We start from the raw sequence: 8,448 nt of genomic DNA, 5'->3' as shown, positions 1-8,448 counted from the left end.
GGTACGAACACCCTCTTCAGCGGGCTTGCGTAACCTACAAAGAAACCCTCATTTGATTTGTAGCACCAAATTTTCCATTCTCATCAATAAACATACACGGAGACCCAAATGGCTCCCGAAATTCAAGATTCGGCTTGTATCGGTGCAGCAACTCAAAGCATGTCTTTTTGTACTTTTTGACAGTGAGTACGGGATTCAGAGTATAACAAGCTGCAAATACTGCTTCACTCCAGAAGAAGATTGGTAATTTGGAATCGGCTAACATTGTTCGAGCTGTCTCTATTAGGGTCCGATTCTTCGTTCAGCAACGCCGTTCTGTTGTGGTGTGTACGGCGCACTGAATTCATGAAGAATTCCCTTCTCATTGCAAAACTCGTACATTTTGTTGTTTTTGAATTCCGTTCCGTTGTCACTACGAATTCTTCGGATCGGCAGCTTATACACCGTTTCCATCTTCTTGAACAACACCATCAACGGCTCAAAAGTTTGATCCTTTCTTTCTAAGCACACGACCCACGAGAATCTTGTAAAGTCATCAGTCACCACCAAGCAGTACAAGTCTCCACTGATGCTCTTTACATTGACAGGCCCGAAGAGATCCATGTGTAATCTCTCAAGAGGTAACCTGATCGTATTAAGTATCTTCGGTGGGTGTGACTTCCGAGTCTGCTTCCCTTTTTTACAAGCTACATAATCATCAGACAACTGAAAATTCTTTAAGTTTACACCTTCTACCAAATCATTGTGTACTAGAAAATTCATTTTACGAACATGTTTGTGGCCCATCTTACGATGCCACATAATTGTTTCTTTTTCCGTTGCTTTTGATTTTGACACAAAACATTGTTTTTGACGAGTTGTTGGTGTTGCAACGCTCATATCAAGAATATATAAGTCGTTCTCCCGCGGGCGCGCAACAACACCATCTTATCAGGGATTTTAAATCCTGGTTTTAAAATCATACACTCGTTCTTTGTGAAATGTACACTGAAAGATTTATCACATATTTGCGAAATACTAAGTAAATTGCTTTCCAATTCTACGATATAATTCACTTTCTCGAATGAGATGACACCATTCGTCAACGTTCCCTATCCAACAATTCTCCCGCCTTGATTTCCGGCGAAGCCCACATAACTTCCATTTATTGATTTGACGTCGTAAAGAAGAGCTAGCGTCCCTGTCATATGTCTCGATGCACCACTACTCCATGATCCAATTTGAAAGGATAGACCTGGGCAGCCCCTGCAAACATCAAATCAATTTATTCAAACAATGACGCCCATGACTTTTTGACCTCAGAAACAGTGCCAAATACTACATCACACTTCTCATCATTTTTAGGAAAGTTAAATGTGACATTAGGAACATCATCTTTCACAACTGGTTTTACTTTGTTGTTAATCGGGGGAAACTTAGCAAGAAATATATCAAGTTCATTTTCAAACTCGACAACATCATCTTTTAAAACCTTTGATTCATTTTTAACGCATTTTCCATCTTTTTGACCTTGACAGATGGTTTCGACTTCGCAACCCATGATTGGTTTTCAAACATTTTTGTTTTAGGATAAATTTTTGAAGTCTTATGAGACTTGGAAGATTCACCAATCTCGAAGGTCGATTTTGGCTTATCCTTGGACTTCAAAGATTCTCCTCTTTTTAGAATGCGAATCGGAGAAACCATTGGTTTTTTACCTTTTGTATCAATCGGTGATTTTGGTCGAGGTTTTTGAACAGTTGGTTTTTGAATAGTTTGTTTTTGAACAATTGGTTTTTGAAAAACAGGTTTCTCAAACACTTTCTAGCACTGTTTTACCATGTGCCCGATTTCATTACAGCGATAACAGACTCTTCTGTCATATTCGACAAAAATTGATTTGAGTGTCTCCTCTTTCAACTTTTTCGCTGCATTGAAATCGTCCACGGCCTTTGGACTAAAGATGTAGTCCTTTTCATCATCTACACTCGGTCCAGCAACAAAGATATCATTCATTTTCTCTTTCGGCTTAACCACCTGCTTAGCCGTTTTCTTCTCAAAACCGATCCCTTTGTTTTTAAAATTGTTTTTCTTGTTATTACCCTTTCCTTCCCACTCTTTCTTTCCCGAACTGGTAGGACGAGATGTAACCAAAGATTTTTTAGGTTTTGAAAAGAATTCTTTATTGTTAACCTCATCAATATTCATTTCAACCAACTTGAACACTGTCACACCCCGACTCGCATCGGAAGCGCACGCAGGGGGGCAACAGACTCATGGAACAGACACATTGTTTACAAAGATGTTATATTATACATTACAACATGTTTCGTTTACATTATTTATCAACACAACGACACGTAAGTGACAACTCGGTTTCTCACAAGTAAACTTGTGCTAGTAGTTATGCATCTATTCATGTACTATACATTCTCATAACTTGGAACTCCTACAAGTCTATTCCTTCTTTGCTTTGCCTAAAAAACATGTTACAATTTGGAAAAAAAAAGCTAAACATAGCTTAGTGAGTTTCACTGTTTTAGTTTGTATTAAACATATGTAATTATAGTTCAAGTTGGCACATCTGATAGTATGTATATATATATATATATATATATATATATATATATATATATATATATTCTGAGCCCACAAGTGAAGCCTTGACTGTCACCTCAACCACCGTGGTCCACCACCACGGCACTACCCCAATGTAGCTATGGCTAGTACCCCATAGCCTATGCTCAAACGTGTACAATTGCGTATGTATCATATGGCGTTCCTGGCCAACACAATTGGGTTTGTCGGAACAATAGTACTATTTACACATTCACCGGCCTACGGTTAATCACTTGGGTCTGTGGGGACTTTTCATGTACTAGTGTTTACTCAGATAATTCACGTTATATCATGTATATATGTGCACGTATAAACGGATGTAACATGCATTTCACCCCATGTAAAATAGAAAACAGTTTGAAAATGGGGAAGTAAAACTCACTGTGTATGCAGTAGTTTCACCCAGGATGTAAACAAGCAACTGGGTCAACTGCTAGAAGCATATATGCAAATATGGACTTACGTCAGTATCTAAGTCGGTAACACGTATAACTTGAATTCTGTCAAGAGTTTTCACTCTAGATTGAGCCTATACAATACTAGTATGGTGATGGAGGTCAGGGTAGTATTAGTTTTCAGTTTGGCTTCCGGGCACCGGTTCGCGTGCCAGGCAATGTCAGTAGTTTAACATGTTCGGACAATGGTACAGGAATATCAATAATGCCAACACCTTGTTATTTAAGAATGATATATTTTTCATTAAGGGAGTTTGGGTGTTTGGGAAGTCTAGGTTGCCCAATTTTTAGTTTCCATTCTCGCCGTCGGGGATCCTCCCGAATGGTGGTGGAACACACCCAGAGTGTCCCACTTACCCTGGAACCTCCAAACATACTCCCGGTGTCCCAATTATAGTCAAGATAGGTTTTGGTCCGTTCCCAGTTTCGGCAGGTTCGTTGTCCTATAAACTGCCGAATTTAATTAAAAGAAGCGTTTTAAAAGCTGAAAAATCCCATTTAATCTACATGTTTCATAAAATTCTGAGAATTTTTGTAGAGATCAGTAAAAATATATAGATTATGAAAAAAATAATTTGGGAATTTATTTCGCCAATTTAACTTCTTAAATAAATCAGTTGTAAAACAATATTTAACAAAATAATTCACTTTGCTTATCATCCAATGTCCAAAAATTCCAAAAATATTCCAGGAACTCCCTTACATGTGTAGAAACTCCCTGTAAAAATTTGGGATTTTTCCGATTTTGTTTCAGTGCGTTTCCGGCTACCGAAAACTCCTAAAAATGCGTATTTTTAATCCGAATCAAAAAACCAACCAATAGACTCCGAAACTTCCCAAAAACTTCCCCATATGTCCCTTAGTGTTCATGTAAAGTTTGGTGATTTATTGACTTCGTTTGGTATTTTTTCTGGATTTGTTTTGATAAAACACTAAACAATTCACCAAAAATTGTAAAAATTCCAAAAATTCTACAATTTTACGTGGACCTTCCTATCAATACCTTAAATCACCACACCAAATTTCAGCCCAATACAATACCCACGGACCAAGTTATGGTCTAAACAATATTCTGCCTATGCTAGTTTCGAGTTTCGAGCGATATACCTAGCGATTTCTTCGAGTCCGAGTGTTTTCTTGAGTCTAGAAGTATGTGTGGACTATATTCAGTACCTATACATCGAGTACAATCCAAATATACTAGAACTTAGATCAATCAAGCTTTGATTCATTGTTTTTCGGTTAATAGAATAGTTATGCGATTTTTGTTGAATAAGTGTGGATTAGTGTATCAAAACCAAAAGATTTGTAACCATGGCTGCCATATAACACCAGGGAACTCCCATGGTGTTCTTATTCAGCCCTTAAATTTGTTTAAACCTTCAAAATTCATGGATTAAAAAGGGTTTTCATGGCCTAAACCATGTTTAAATCAAGAAACCAAGCCTAAACTCTTAAAGATTTGAGTTAATACCTTGAATTTGTGGAAGTATAAGGTGAAATCAGCTGAGTGTTCTTGAGAGAATCCAGAAATTTGAGAGTATTTTGTGTTAAAATGAAGTAATAAAAGAAAAAAAATTGAATTTTTTTTATTAAAAGATGATGTTTATCCACAAGGGACACCTCGTGCTCCGTAAAACGCGTTAAAAGATGATGTTTATCTTCAGTTGATGTTTATCTTCAGTTGAGTGTCTAGGTTCGTTTACGGTTCCCGCGCGCGTTCTCGATTTGCGTAACGGACTCCATTTTGCTCGTAATTAGTGTCAAAAGACTCGGTTTTAAAAATTATGTATAACCGTCTTGAAATCCGAACCCAGTTACGTTTTAATCATAAAAGATTCGTATTAGAGTGGTTTAAGTGTTTTTAAGCTTGATCGTTCGTTCCTTGTACTTTTGATTGCCTTATGTTATGCCTAAAACGAAGGCGTTTCCCTAACCGGGCAGCTGCGTCGATTTGCGTGCCCGATTTCTGACTGGCCTCAAACCTTATATCACAGTCTATGGCACACAATTAAGATGGTCCTAGAACTCGGAATCTTAAATAATGCTACGGATAACCTAATAATCAACGTCAAAGGTTTAGTGCACTGTTAAACGGAAATCTCCGGTTTAACACGTGTTTAAAGTCTAAGGATACCAATTTCACATCATGGGTCCTTATTAGTGTCATATCATTCCTAACGTGTTCTCGGATTTATCATAACCGTAATTTTTATCGTTCCGTAAGTCGTGTAAGTAGTATGTATTATTAGGGTTCAAGCGGAATTAGGGTTTTGGGATTTAATTAATCATAATTACTCAGGCATCACTACAAGCGTTATAATTCCAATCTATCCGCTAACGCACTTATGTCATACACTATAGTCCATGTATTAGGCCATTCGTATTCCTAGAGCCATCCATACACGCACAATTGCGTACTATTAAGTCTGTAACGCACTACATCAATTTAGGGTTTTCAGTGAACTTTTGTACATAACATAATTACTGTTTTGCATTGTATATTCTATCATGCATATATTAACACATTTCAAGATTCAATTCCTCAAGAATCTAATTGCATGCACATCGTGTTCTGTCATCAAGGACTAACAACAATTAGGGTATACCGAGATTTCACAGGTGTCACAGTCTTCCCCGGTTAAAAGAATTTCGTCCTCGAAATTCATTTTATGTACTATTTGTACTTGCATAGAAAGTTCTATACTCAGGTTTGTAGCAGTCATTAGACCGGCTAGTAATTATAGCTTTCTGTTTAGTTTTATCACAATACAGTGATTATATTTCTGATACAGAGTAGCTCTTTAATTTGTCCATCCACAATTCCTACAGTACCATCCCCACTGGGGTTCACTCTCGTTTCCTCTAGGTAGTGAGACTTTTATTATACTCGGGATATGGTAAGAGTCGTTTGCGTTTTTTAGCTTGCATCTATTTGTACGCCTCACGTTCGTTATGACTTTACTAGCTCCCAATACCTGGGGAATAATATCACTAGCTTGTTTCGTTTGAACTATTGTCTAATAGACTTAGACCAACACGATATAGGAGGGATATGGGTAGCATTCAACAGTTACCCTTTAAATGTACTAATGGTGCGCACAATGTCTAGTATAACCGAATAGGGATAATGAATTTGTTTTCAAAAATTTTCCAACAATAGTCTCCCCTATTTTCGTTTGTTCAAGTATTCTCAGGTAACAATGACCGAATGTAAGAGTTCTGACGCATTGGGCTGAGAACACGAATGAATAAGGCATTAAGTCGCCCCAGTTTATCACAATGGCCATTAGGCACGTATGAATGATAGTGAATTTTTAAACCCACACGAACCGTGTGATAGGACTACATATCCGTCGGGGGATTATATCGCTACAATACATGTGAATCTATCGTATAGCAACCCGGTTTTGGGTTACGTTCCTGAAGCTTGGATCAGGACATTATATTTCTAACATGTCTACATTGATTTCTCTACATCTCCCTACCACTATAGGAAGGTGGTCAAACAGGGACTTCATAATACGAATTCTTATGTAATTGTTTCGAGATTTAGGGATGGCATCAATCCTACAACCCTCAGCAATTAGTAAGAACAAAATGTGTAATCGGTGTGGTTACCAATCGAGTAACATCACTAGCGGAAAGCTACCATGCCGTGTAGCCATACTATAACATGAGGTACTTCCAATTGTCGTATCATGAGAATGAGGTCCTTAATTATTGAATCCAAATGAATATAGAAGTGATAACAATTTTGTGAAAATTCACTAGTCACTGATTCATTTAACACCAATTACACCAATCAACTTGATACAACTCGCTCCATCAGAGGTCTAGAGACTCCTTACCAATGCATCATACAGGAAATTTGGTTGGGAAGAGAGGAATAATTATTCTTTCGCTAGATTTATTATGGACTGACTTATATACAGGCGAAATCTTCTCTGTATTAGTCAAAGGATTACTTATCGTAAGTATGCTCCCAATCCCCTGACTCACTCCACTAGAGTCTTAATTCTGGCACCATTGGGATAACTTTACGGTTGTAAAGAAGGGAATAATATGATGATGGTTCTCAATTTTCGTGGTTTCGCCAAGATTGAACTTAAGAACGATTGAATATTGTAGAATTCTAGGGTTGTAACGTACTATAGGTAAGTCTCCAAGTTAGGTATAAAGTCTATTGTTATGCATTGAATTCAGTAGAGCACTGAATTTTAAATATTTAGTACTTCGTTAACAAAAGGATTCCCTTTTTGAAATTGACATAGTTCACAAAAGTACGATCGAAAGATTCATCCAACCCTTCATCGAATGATAGGTGTCACCATTTAGGTTGGTTGTTCAGTTCTCAACTAAAAGTAGTCAACGTACTTAGAGGATTCTAATTCTAATTTACAACATGATTTTGAGGTTATCAATTTTCGAAGGTTGACTCCAGATTTCGTAAATAGACTTTATATATATACACATAATGGCACATTGAATATTTGGGCCAGACTTCTTTTCCACGGGGATAGAAAACTCCTAATGTTGAATAGCAATGGCAGATAGTATTCTCTAGTGAAGCACCCTTTAACACATATATTCTCATAGGAATTACGATCAGAAGTATATGAATACGCAGATAAAATTGTAGGAACAAAAATCATTGTTTAACAGGATTTCCCTGGTTCAGAATGACTCAATTTAAATTAATCCTTCAGAAGGCATCGATATAGGGTACCGTATAAATCTTGGCGAACAAAGCCTAGATTACATCACTCACTACTGAATTATTCGAACAATTGATCGTAAGCATGAATTTCGCAACCACCCTCCTATTCCGTCAGAAGGTCCTTGCTAGGACGAGAGATTTGTAAGACTCCATAGTTTACTAGGTAATTTTAGGAGAGAAAGAGATTCATTATGTTCTCGGGATCGGAAAAACCGTTAACATATTATTTTGAGTGTGAGAGCAAGACATTCTGTTTTCGTTCCTGAATGGTCAAGCAGGACCAATAGATATTGTTATACAGAAAGCTTTATAGGAAGGCTCGAAGGAACAGGTATCATATACGTGACGTCCGACACATTTCTCAGGAACATCTGATCATGTTGAAGATTCAAGACTCATTACACGAGAATTTACTAAGTATAGAAGAACTCGTATCGTGACATAGTCCAAATAGAACTAAGGAGGCGTGAAGCTGTAACAGGAGTCCTGGATACGTAAATGTTCCAGATATCGTCTCATTTCCTTACACAAGAAGTATCGATAACTCATACTATATAGTAAGCTGGCCGGACCGCACAGAGTTGGTCGTGGACTTAGAAGTTAAGAAGAAATCGTGGCGAATTAATAACGGCGTCAAATGCCTCTCAACGTAAAAGTCATCGTATGGTTCCTATA

The sequence above is a fragment of the Helianthus annuus genome, chromosome 6, assembly GCF_002127325.2.
Source record: "Helianthus annuus cultivar XRQ/B chromosome 6, HanXRQr2.0-SUNRISE, whole genome shotgun sequence".
Lineage (NCBI taxonomy): Eukaryota > Viridiplantae > Streptophyta > Magnoliopsida > Asterales > Asteraceae > Helianthus > Helianthus annuus.
The sequence above is the reverse complement of the archived record's forward strand: the minus strand, read 5'-3'. Positions refer to the sequence as shown.